The sequence below is a fragment of the Elephantulus edwardii genome, unplaced genomic scaffold (genome assembly GCF_000299155.1).
Source record: "Elephantulus edwardii isolate Elephantulus edwardi_28Jun2011 unplaced genomic scaffold, EleEdw1.0 scaffold00074, whole genome shotgun sequence".
NCBI lineage: Eukaryota > Metazoa > Chordata > Mammalia > Macroscelidea > Macroscelididae > Elephantulus > Elephantulus edwardii.
The window spans coordinates 7282648-7296142 of record NW_006399824.1 but is presented as its reverse complement, the minus strand read 5'-3'; the positions used below and the strand labels follow the sequence as shown (position 1 = coordinate 7296142).

At 36.9% G+C, this 13495-nt stretch overlaps 1 protein-coding gene across 1 annotated transcript in view; it reads right to left on the bottom strand.

Moving 5' to 3' along the window:
- Positions 1-13495, bottom strand: part of CTNNA3 (catenin (cadherin-associated protein), alpha 3) — a 2453748-nt gene that overhangs the window by 1561669 nt on the left and 878584 nt on the right. The gene's annotated exons all lie outside the window — the stretch shown is intronic.

Here is a 13495-nt window from a genome sequence, read left to right as displayed (position 1 = left end):
AAATAGATATAACTGACTATAAACAATAACTAGAAAACTTTGGTGGCCTAGTGGTAAGGAATTATGCTGCCAACTCAAAGGCCAGAAGCTCTGGAGGACAAAGATGGGCATTCTCCTCTATAGTGATTCACAGTCTCTGAAAATCCATTGAAGGGTAAACTATGAGTCAGTTTTGACTTTACAGCACATACAACAATATATAAAATTATAATAAGAGAATGTTCTTCATCAAGGTAAAACCTAAATACTGAACAGCAACAATATGTAGGAGTGTTCTTGTTAAAAGAGACTAGGATAGACAATCCCTTCTCATGCGATTAACTGTCTATAAAAACCTGCTTGAGGGTTGGCTGGGGGTCAGTCCCAACTCAAAGGCCTACAGCAATAATAACAACAATATTAACTTTAGAGAGCTCTGGTGGTCTAGTGGTAATGAGTTGTACTACAATCCCAAAGGCAGTCCATTCAAATGTCTCTGAAAAACTGTTAGATGGTCAGCTATGAGTAAGTTCCAATGGGACAGAGCACAAGAAGAATAACAACAATATTAACTTCTATCTTAGTTAAATGGATTGTCATGTTTAAATTTTGAATGCAGTAGCAGCAAAGCAATAGAACTTATACTAGCCTTAAACTAGCTACAAGAAAATGAAAATTTAAAATAGAAGATAGTACTAAAAACACAGAAAAGGTGAGATAAGTATATGACAAAGTATAATGGCAGAAAGAGGCGAAAACATGTCATTAATCGGAATATAATTTTCTAATTTTTGTAACTATATATGGCACATAAAATTTGAAACTAAAAAAGATAATGAATAGGAGAGTGATAATTCAAACAAAGACAAAAATATCCTGCCATAAACAAATGACTCTGCAGCAATAAAAAGTAATGCAATTGAAAAATACGGCAATTTAAAAATTGTGTCTCTCTGGTGGCTTAGTGTTAAGGATTTGTGCTGCTAAAGTAAAAGGATGCAGTTCAAAATCAACAGTTGCTTGCTCTTCAGGAAAAAAGATGAACAGACTCCTCCCCTATGAATTACTGACTGTGAAATCCCGCTACTGGGTCAGATATGGGTCAGTTCTGACTTCATGGTACACAACAACATCTAATTAATAGTGATAATAGTTCATTGACTGTTGTTGTTGTTGTTAAGTGACTTCGAGTCGCAGGCGACTCATAGCGACCCTATGAATGAAAGCCCTGGACACCTCCTATATAATTTTCGTCTTTTCTCCAGGTTCATAGGGTTTCCAGAGGCAAGCTATTATGGAAGTGGATGCCACTCCTGCTTCCAAAATGCATCAAATATCCAAAGTAAAATTGAAGATAATAGGAAAGAGCCACAGCCACAGGTCTGTAACATGTGAAATATCCATAGATTTCTCTCAATTACTGACAGTTCAGGCAGACAAAAAGAAAATAATACATTTTAGATGATTCATGAAGTTTCATGGATAAGTTTAAGCCAAGGGCATATGTTGTACCCTGCCCTCAATAGTTAAATTATTCTATGTCAACTCAGGTATATAATAAACTCTAAAAATGTATGTGTGTTAGGCCAGAAGTTAAAAAGCACAAAATAGATCAAAAACCTCACCCCAAACAACAATAGTTACCATTTTATATGAAAATATAACAATATCTACAACTGGAATACTATATATGGTAAATTGGTATGTACACCACAAGTTTCTAAAACTAAACTATCCTAGAAATAAAAGAAACTATAGGATTTGGGAATTAAATACACTTGACTTTTAATATTAAGTTCTGGTGGCTTAGTGATAAGGAGTAATATTGTCAAACTGAAGACACACAGTGCAAATTCACATGCTGCTCTGTAAGAGAAAGATGGGCAGTCTCTTTCCACACCACTTCCTGCCTCTAAAAGCCTACGGGAGGGTCAACTATGAGTTGGTTTTGGCCCGATGTTATGCAACAACAATTTTTTTAACTTTTAATTTTTAAATACGCATTTTTACCCAAATATTTCATCAGTTAAAACTTTGATTTCTGTAACTAACATCCATTTTCTTAAAGAACATAACTTTATTAGTTAGAAGACTTAGATTGAACTACCATTAAATTGATGACTTTTTAATGGCAGTTCAATCCTACATATATGATTAAAGGATATGGATTAATGAGCATTCAATAATTAAGTTAATATCATCATTTTGGTCCAAAACTCAGAGAAAAGCAGGATGTTACTGACCAGTTTGGATCCAGAACACGAGTTGGCAATACATTCGCTACATGTAACTTCAAGCAATGCTACTTTTCTCATCAAACTACAGAGATTGTCAGGTAACACTCATTTCAGGTAATAAAAGAAATCCTATTAAATGCCAACCTATAAATGGTTCTCCTAAAAGCATAAAAGCTGAATCTGGGTTCGTTTAATATGAAATGGGCCTTAGCATGGTAAGAAAATGGAAATGTATGTATATTTCACAAGTCTTCAAGCAAGCTATAATGATAATTTCATTGGATTTCCATAGGTTAGCTGAGGGGAATTTCACATTGCTGATAAAGAGATTATTTGACTATCAATTTTTCAGATTTGCCTACTAATACTGGTTATATTTTTCCAAAACCCTTCTTTGCTAGTAATAGAAATCTACCTTAGTAATTAAAAGGCATTAAAGATCACCTGATTTGTTATATTGGTTGTAGATCACTGACTAGATTTTATCAGCCACTGCTCTGTCAGTTTTAATATAAAGCATGCATTAATCTTACTAACAGTTTAATTTATGAGATAGCTTTTTTCACATTTAAATCCACTGAAGCCTTAATATTAAAAAAAAATTCTCATGATAGCATTTTCTCTGCATTTCTAAAATTCTACCAGGCTCTGTAAGATAAAGATATAAATATGGCTAGCATTAGTGTCATCTTACTTGTATCCATAATCAATACACTTGGCACTAATAGTAAGGAGATCAGAAGATGTATTGCGCTGGAAAAGCCTATAGTTAGTGGTCTTTCCAGACTATTAAAGAACAATGATATCAGTTTGAGGACTAAGGTGTACTTCAGGCCATGAGCTTTACATTCACTTGCTAGGCATCTGACAGCTGCACAATGGATATCAATGACAGAAAAATTGATGCCTTTGAGCTGTGGTGTTGCAGAAGTGTACTCAACATCCCATGAACTGCCAGAGAGCAAACAGATATGTCTTGGAGAGGGTGCAGTCACAGAGCTCCTTGGAGACAAAAATAATATAGCTTCGTCTCACATACTTTGGGTATGTTGCTTGAAGAAGTTATTCCTTGAGAGGGATTATCATGCTTGGGAAGGTGGAGGGTCAAAGAAAGAAGGAAAGAAGACTCTCCCCCCCAGTGAGATTGATTGACAAAATAACTGCAGCAATGGGCTCAACTCTGTCAGAAATGAGGAGGATGGAGCAGGATAGGAGAGAGTAAGTATCTATTGTCCATAAAGTCTCAATGAATCATAGTGGCTTCAACAGCACCTAACAACAGTAGGGGCACTTGGTGGGAGAAGGATGAACAATCGTCTTCTGTGTGATTCACTGCCTCTGGAAACCCACTAACAGGTCAGGTATGGGCCGGTTTCAACTTGGCACACAAGAGAGTCAGTTTTGTAGCGTCAGATTTTAAGTTACTTATATGGCCCTAAAAGAAACATTTACTTAAGTCTTTAGATCAATTACCTATCCCCAAAGCCAAACCACTGCCATTGATTCTAATTCACAATGAATTTCCACAACTGTAAGTCTTCCTGAAAGCTGTTGTTATGTGCTAGTGAGTTAGAACAGACTCATAGCTGACTCTCCATCAGGTTTTTAGAGGCTATAAATTGCACAGGAGGAGACTACCCATCTTTTTCCCACAGAGCAGCCGGTGGACTTGCAGAGCATGCATTCATCCTGGCAGCATGGTTCCTCACCACTAGGCTTCCCGCAATCCCTTCAGGGAAGTAGATTGCCTTTTCTTTCTGTGGAGTGTCTGTTGCATTCTAACCACTCTGATCCTTTGGTTGGCAGTCAAATGCCTTCACCACGTGCCACCTGGATTCCTGACTAAATTATCAAATACTACAGAAATAAGACCATTTGACCAATCTAACAAAAACACTTTTATATAAACAATTGCTGGAGGATTAAAAGATGGAAGGTCTCTGGGTTCTTGTTCCCCAAATGAAAAGATAACTGATTGAGGTTTGTTGAGGGAGGTGGCACAATAAATTTAATTGCAAGAAAAATGGAGCCAACTCGTTCAGCAAGATGTTGACTGCAACCTAGTTAGTTCTACAAGAGGAAACAGCCTAACAGAGTCTTCAAATTAATTGACTTTAAGGCTTCTTCAGTAGTCGCAGAATTAAGACCCAAAAAAAAAAAAACCCCAAAACACAACAACCTTAAAGATTACCTATTTCAACTCCTGTATCTACAAAGAAACGGAGACATTGTATAATTTACCCAAGGAATAAGAATCAGCTCAGCTGCCTCTCATTACAAGTCTCTTTCCATTGAATTAAACCAAATTAGATGTGTGGATTCAATAGAAGCAATTCTGCTGTAAAGTCAATTAGTGTGAATACAACCTCCTCCCCCTCCCCCATCTGACAATTACAATAAAATTCCATGGAGAATGCATTATGAAGAGTAAAGATGAATGCCAGAGCGATTCTGTTAAAGCTAAGGCAATCTGAGGATTTAATTTTGGTGTGTCTAGCCAAAGTCAATTACTCATGCACAGCGAGCTGGAAAGTGACCAAGGACTGACTCAGCAGCTTTCAAAGTCTTCTTTTGAATAATAAAAAAAATTATATATATATTAGAGAATATATAAGTAGAGAAGACGGGGTAGGAAAGAGCCAAGAAAAGGACACAAATCAGATAAACGAGTAGTGGAGTCGAGTTACCTGGGTTCTATATTCATTCAAGAATGTTAGCTACTCATGAAAAGTTGCTAAAACCAAATGACAGTTGTACATAAGTGCCTTCAAGTCAGAACCCACCCATAGCTGACACTACAGTAAGTTTTCAGATCTGTAAATCAGATGGGAGGGTATCTAGCTTTCAGTCACCAAGCAGCTAGTGGATTCGGACTGTATGTCTTTGGTTTGACAGCATCTCTTTACTACTAGACCACCAGATCTCCCTGAAGAGGTGGGGAATCTGAGATAATACGCGTGGGAATATAAACTTTCTCACCAGGATGAAGGAAATCTTTCTCTTGGAAAGCAACAATACCCCGAACAACAAGCCTCTAACAAATAAGAATCATTGTGTATTATGAATAGATAATTTTAGTGTTTACTATTTTAAAAGAATACTTTTACAAAGGAAGTTACCGCAGAAATCCTTTAGAGTTTTCATTATATAATTACATAAATAATTTATTTATTAACACATTGCTATTTATAAAAAATGTGATTTATGTACAAGCTGTCAGGAATATATCCAGGGTAAAAAAATTAGAAATGAATTATTTTAAAACACATGAGTACCAGAGGTGCTACTAAAGGGAAATAACCTTCTGGCTCTCTCTCTCTCTGTATGTGTGTGTGCTTGTTGACAGCTTTGTCATCATCACTAAAGAGCTTATGAGACTTGGTCATCTTTATAGCTACATTAGTGTTTGTTTCAACCAAGGCTCCATGATAGTTGGGTAACCTGAAGTAATACAACCTGAAGAAGCAGATGGAATAAAATCAAGTGCTAATTTGGGGTCTGAAGACTTGGATTCTGAGGCTAATTTGGCTGACCATATTGATACTATGCCATTAAGAGCTCAGTTTGTTCGCCTGAAATAGAAGGAAGTAAAAGTAAATAGAAAGGAAGTTAAAGTAGATGATCTCTTAACACACTTGACAGTTTGAAATACAGTAAACCAATTAATTCTTCATTTTGGAATTTTCCTGACATTCTCTTTAATACAGTTGACTGGGTAGTATTTTGAAAGCAATAAGCAATTTCTTTCTTGTTCCTCCTTATATATCAAATGCTCTAGGCTCTGCCAACGGCCAGTTAGACAATTTTAACTACTCTCCTAGCAGTCCAAGTCATCCAAGGTCACTGTTTACATTCTACATTGATGAAAATATTTTTATAAAAGTGAAAAATATTTTAATGCCTGTCTGCAAAAATTTTATAATATGCAAATTAATGCATTCCTTGTGGTTGAATGTAGCTTCATGGTTGAGGTTTCAGATGAGATTCCCTTTACTTTAGGATCTATTGTTGAGGATCAAAAACAGGGAAAAGAAAACAAAAAGCCTCCCACATAAGTGTTTATTTACAATAATCTAACATTATGTTTTTCACAAAAAAACCCAAACCAGACAAATTATCTCAGTGCCGTATTGAATGGCTTTGATGGCCATCTCAGTTACAGATCGTTTATTTCCAGCGTCCTATTTGTTTCTATAACTCTTTTCCAAAATAATACACAAATATGGCACTAAGTTATCAAGTAGGAAAACAAAAATTAAATTTTCAAAGTCTCTGATCATATTTCATATCGTAATTATGAGGTAAAATAAGCTTCCTTGGTTTTCATTTGACATTTCTTTGATTACAGCTATCTTCATATGAGCAAAACCAATTTTTAAAATAAATTACATTGAATAGGAAAGGATGAAAACTAGAATCTAGCATTATTATTCTTCTAGGTATTACAAAGCACAAAGTTACTTTATTTAAAATATACTGTTAATGAGAACGGAGAATGCCAAATAAAATATAGTCATCAGATGCAGTGTCTCTTGCATGATAATTATGATATAGTTTTAAATGGTAGTTTTGTTCAAAAACCAGTAACATAATGCAATACTTTTTATTTTTATTTTAATGCAATCTCTGTTAACTGTAATATCAATGTTCCTAACTTGCATTCAAATACTCCCTTCATTCAGTCACTGTGACTTCATTTCACATGAGATTTTAGCATAATCATTTGTTGTTAAGTGCCATCAAGTTTGTTTTTTCTCATACTGATCTTAAGCATGACAGAATGAAACACTAGTAGACCAGTAGTGTCCTTACATTTGTTTCCATGTTTAAGTCCCCGTTGTTGCTGCCATTATGTCAATCTATCTTCTTGAAGCTCATCCTCTTTTTTGCTGATCCTGTATTTTCTATGCATTATATAATTTTTCAGAGTTTAATCCTTTTCCATAGCCCTGGTGACATAGTCTGTGAAGAGTTGTGCTGTTAATGCAAAGGTTATGCCTCTCCTGTGATTTGAAAGCACTGAGTGACACATAAGGGCAGTCGCCTCCTATGCAATTTTTAGCCTCAGAAACCACTAGAAAGGTCAGCTAAGAGTTAAGTTTTAACTTCACAAGAATGAGCAAGAGAGAGTGCTTATTCATTGTTTATTTGCATATATATGAATGCAAACTATCGTGGTCAGATGCACCTTAGTTCTCCAAGTAATGTCTTTTTGGTTAACACTTTCAAGAGGTCTCTCTTATCACATTTGAATGTGATGGGAAATATTTTATTCATATTATGATTCACATAATTGAGTACCTTTGAATAGTAATAGAACACATCTTCTTCTTGTTCTCTGCTCTCAGCCAGAGTCCATCTGACATCAGTGATGGTATCTCTAAACATTTATCATCTTTTGAATCCAGGTTAAATTTCTGTCAATTCTGTTGATATACTTATTGTTAAAACCATTTTTTCATTGTTGTTGTTACATGCCATTGAGTCACTTGTGACTCATAGCATCTCTGAGTGCAACAGTCCTGAATCCCACTCTATTCTGTGCCAACCTCACTATCTACAACACCCCCCTATTACCCTAGTCACTGAATCAATCTATCTCATTGAGAGTCTTCCTTTCTTGTGCTGTCTCTCCACTCAAGCATGATGTCCCTCTCCAAGGACTGGTCTCTCCTTGCAACATACCCAAAGTATGTCAGACAAAGCTCCAGAATCCTTGCCTCCAACATCTACCCCTATGACCCCAGTCACCAAATCAATCCACCTCATAGAGGGTCTTCATCTCCTGTGCTGTCCCTTGACCCTTCCAAGTATGACGTCCTTCTCCAAGGAATGGTCTATCCTTGCAACACGCCCAAAATATGTCAGACAAAAAAAAAAAAATCCATATTTTGCTGGAGCAACTTTTTTGGAATGGGCACAAATACAGCTCTTTTCCAGTTGGTTATCTGAGTAGTTTTATTCCAAACATCTTTTGATATTGCAGCTGTTTGTTGGAACATCTCTATTGATATTCCATCAATACCTGGATCCTTGTTTTTTGCCAGTGTCTTCTGGGCTTTGGTGACCTATCTGTAATGAGCTGCACTGCTAGCTCAAAGGCAGCACTTCTCTGGCAGTTCGAATCCACCCAACAGTTTTGCAGGAGAAAAATGGCCAATCTCTTGTGGTGGGATTTACAACCTCTGAAACATGCTAGAGGTCAGTTATGAGTCTCAATGACAATGAAAGAGTCAATATTGGGAGTTTTTTTTTTTTGTTTTGTCTTGTTTTTTAATAATGCCTTCAGTGTAACTTTTACTTATTTAATTACCATCTGCTCTTGATCATGTGTCACTTGTTGAAATGGCTGAATGTTGTCTAACTCTTTTTTGGCATAGTAACTGTATCTTCAATACTTTGTCTTCTTTTAATGCTTCCAGCATCTTTCTGTATGTTGTTTATTGAACCTTCCAATATTATAATTTGCACCTTAAGTTTTTTTTTTCTTAAGTTATTTCAGCTTAAAAAATGATGAGCATATTGTTCTCATTTGGTTTTCTAACTCTCGGCCTTTGTTCAACAACATGTTCCAATTATACAGCCATGATTCCTTTGACTTAGACAAAATTGAGAAATAGCCAACTTTAATACTCATGCTCTTTATCCCTTTTCACTGTTCTTTTTAATATCTTCTCCTTTAGTCCTAATGATAAGTAATCTGAAACTATTTATATAATAAAGAGAGCCTCATATGCCTTGTGAAGTCCTCTAACTGAAAATTCTTGGAATATGATTTAACACTTTTTTAAAATTTTGTGTGTTATAAAACTCAATCCTGGTAATTTCCCAAACCTTGTAAGATGTTGAAGGCTTTTAGAAGTTCTTAGTTAAAAAAGTGTAAAGGCACATGTACATGCACACACACACACACACACACACACACACACATATACAAACACACGTTATTTATTTAGAACCATACAAATCCAAATTCAAAATGTATTTATCATTCAGCGTCTATCTTTCTTTCTTCTCATATAAACCCTATAGACATATTTAACAATCATAGGTGAATATTAGAGACTTTCTTGTCCTCATATATAAGAAATTATTACTTCCTATTCCCATAGAGACTAATGAAAACAAGGCTACTTAATAAAATGCATCAATTCAAATTAAGAGGTTAATATTTTGATGTTTCAATTTGACCCTTTATTTATAGTCATTACAATTATTGATACATGTTGAGCTTTTGTCTACAATCTTGGTATTTTTATTTCATATTTGTCTTAATTTTAAAAATCGTGTTAAAATCTAAGACATTTACCATTTTAACTATGTTTAAGTGTAAAATTGAGTTGTATGACGTAAATACTATTCAACACATTGTACAGCCATTACTACTATTTATTTCCATGTATTTTTCATAGTTGTTAGGTGCTTTCAAGGGGAGGATGACTCATAGAAGCCCTATGAACAAAGGACCTGCATCTTGTCCTGTCCTGTGCCATCCTCAAAATCTCTGGTACACTTGAGAAGTAGTCCTTAAGTAATAAGCCCTCTTTTCCTTCTCCCATAGTCCCTGAAACTACTAATAAACTTTCTCTCTATGTATTTACCTATTTGAAGTATTTAATGTAAATGGGTTACATTATTTGTCCTTTTTATGACATATTTTTCCCTGCATCATTTTTCGAAGTTCCTTTGCATCATAACATTTATAAGAACTATAACTCTATTGTTAAATAATAATCCATCAAATGGATTTATAGTATTTGTTTACCCATTTATCTGTTGATGGGCACTTGGGTTGTTTCCGTATTTTAGTGATTGGAAATAATGCTGCAATGAACTTATGTGCCCAAGTATGTGTTTTGAGTCCTTCTTTTCAATTCTTTTGGGTATATAATTAGTAATACAGAGGTCAATCTTTATTATAACCTCAAGTGCCACTTAAATTAGGAAGTAGCTGGCTCTACTATACATTTTAAATGCATTAGCTGAAGTCAGAAATAAATGGAAATTCTAGGCATTAAGGCTGTCAGAGTACATACTTGCTATTACAAGTATGATTACTGTATTGATCCCAAAATGTCTATATCTTAATGGCAAATATTCTCAATATCAAGTTTGAGTAATATTTTAAGCACACTTAATATACCTACTTTTTTCATGTAAGTAAGTCTAAGTAAGTCCAGTTATCTGCTTTTTCATTTAAAATTTAATAAATAAAATAAAAATTTCAGGAGCTGGTTGTGCAGATTAGTGCTTACTACTTCATTAGACAGGGAATTGAATTTTAAAGTCTTGAGTTTTTATTTCTGAAAAAAAAGCTTCAGATGATTTGGGCTTTGAAATCTATTAATCCTCAAAAATCAATAATTTTTCCTGCTGCCTCTACAACCCACCACTCAAATGAGTTTTTCCTTTCTGTAAACAAAGCAAAAACATGGACAAAAAGAATCCAAGTTCTCTGTCGATAATCATGTAGATAAAAGCGTGATGAGAATGGGAAGGGACAAGGCAATTCTAGATGCTTTAATGTTAAGTTTGAACTAGTGCCAAAGCATGCCATTGCACAGCATTTCTGATGAACCTTGTTTCTCAGGGAGCTCTCGCGGCCTAGCGCATAGGGAGATCTGCTGCCAAGCCAAACACCAGCAGTTCAAATCACACACTCCCCAGCTCCCCACCCCCCGCAGCTGCTCTGTTAGAAAGAAATCAGGCATAGCCTCTCTTTTGATTTACCGCCTCTGAAAACATGCTATAAGGTCACCTGTGAGTCAGTTCCAACTCAACAGTAATGGCTACGTTGCTGCCCTGTTAGGATGGTGGTAGTCCAAGTAAGGGTGCCCCTTGCAAGGAGTCTGCACACTTCACCCGTCTCAGCATTTTATTCCATTGGGCTTCTGCCCTCTGAGAATTTGGAAACACAATATATTTGCAGGCATTTTTCTCCCAGCGGAAGCCAGCATTATCGCCTGTAACCTCAATCCTTCCTAATTGAGGGTTGCAGAACTAAATCTACAGAGTGTCAGGACAACTGACAGCCTTGCCAAGAGATTGAAATCCTTGGTCTAACAAACTAATCCTTTTGCGAGTTTCTGGCTATATTTACTGATGAATGCTTTTAAAAATTGTATCATGCTACTTATTTGCAACCTTGATAAAATATTTGCTGGTCGTAGAGGACTCTAAAGTGGCCTGGTTTTTATTTTGTGCTCAAACATCTGTACAATTTTGTTCACTTTTACAGAGTCATCAGTACTTCAAGTCAAAGATTAAATATTTCCAGTACCCTGCGATATTTTAAACACATATTCTGTTATTGGGATCTATCATTACAAATGGATGCACAAAATTTGGAAGCTTGTATTTGTTATTATTTACCAGCCAAAGCCTCAAGGCAGTTTTATAGTGATAATGTCAAAACCAAGCAATGGAACATAAACATGACCTTGGTGTTTTTCCAGTAAATTCATAGATGTCCTTTTCCTTTCACATTGATTTTTTTCCCCCCTAGTGATGATAACTGGCTAATAAATATGGAGCAGAAAATGGACTTTTGACATTTTACTGTTTGGGGGTGGGATTCCCCCCTCCCCCGACTTTGTTCAAAGAAGAAAATATTGCCGTAGAGAGAACCAACTCACTGAAGACACTGGAGATGGTTCTCAGGAGGCTGTAAATGGCATAGGAGGATATTGCCCGTCTTTCTCCTGTGCAGCTGCTGTTAGAACTGAACTGCCAGGCAGCTGCCACCTTTGAGTTAGCAGTACACTCCTTACTGTTGTTATTGTTAGGTGTCTTTGCACCAACTAAGAGCCACAGCAGCTCTGTGAACAGCCGCCCTGTGTACTCTGCCCTGTCTTGTGCCATCCTCATCATCTCTGATACACTTGAGCCCATTGCTCCAGACACCGTGTAGATCCATCTCTTTGGGGGTCTTCCTGTCTTTCACTGGCTCTCCACCTTTGGCAGCATGATGTCATTTTCCAAGGACTGACTCCTCCTTTCAACATGCCCAAAGTGTATGAGAGGAAGCTGCACCCTTCTTGTCTGAAGGAACATTCTGGTTTTTAGTTTCTCCAAGATTGAGGCTCAAATACAAAGATTCTCACCACTGGGCTGATTGGCAGCATCATGATGGATGGTGAAGAGAGTGAGATTGTTCACAGTTTTAGTATGTTTGGCTCCATAATCAACACTCTTGACACCAGCAGCCAAGAAATTAAAAGATGTATTGTGATGAGAAGGTCTGTGGTTAGAGACCTCTCAAAAGCACTGAAGAGCAATGATGTCAGTCTAGAGACTAAGGTGTGCCTGATACATGTCATGGTCTTTTCAGTCACTTGCTATGCATCAGAGAGCTGGACAATGACTAGGGAAGATAAAAGAATTGCTGCCTTTGAGCTGAGAAGAATAGTGAATATACCTTGGAAAGCTAAAAGAAAGAACAGATTTTTCCTGGAAGGGTGAAGCCAGGTTGCTCCTTGCAGTAAACTATTCTAAAACATCGTCTGACATATTCTGGACATGTTTCAAGGAGGGACCAGTTCTTGGAGAGGGACATAATGCTTGGGAAAGTGAAGGAACAGTGCAGGAGAGGAAGACCCTCGATGACATGAATTGATTCAGTGACTGAGGTAATGGGGGTAGGTGTGTGGGAGACAGTGAGATTGGCGCAGGATTGTTTTGTTGTTGTTATGTGCTGTTGAATCATTTGTGACTCATAGAGACTCTATGTACAACAGCCCTAAACTCTGCTCTATCCTGTGCCAATTGCATGGACTCTGACATACCCATCCTGATTACCCCAGTCACTGAATCAATCCACCTCATAGAGGGTCTTCCCCTCATGTGCTGTCTCTCCACCTTACCGAGCGTGATGCCCCTCTCCAAGGACCTGTCTCTCCATACAACATGTCCAAAGTATGTCAGATGGAGCCCCAGAATCCTTGCCTCCAAGGATTAGCCTGGTTTAACACTCTGCAGGATGAATCTGTTTGTTTTCTTGGCAGTCCATGGTACATTTAATACTCTTCTCCAGCACCACAGCTCAAAGGCATCAATTCTCCTTCTATCCTTCCTAGTCATTGTCCAACTCTCTGATGCATAACAACTGATTGCAAAGACCATGGCCTGTATCAGGTGCTCTTTAGTCTCCAGAGAGACACCATTGCTCTTCAGTACTTTAGAGAGGTCCCTAACAGCAGACTTTCCCATCACTGTGGCACAGGATAAGGCAGGGTTGAAGGGCTGTTGTACATAGGGTCATTATAAGTTGCAGATGACTC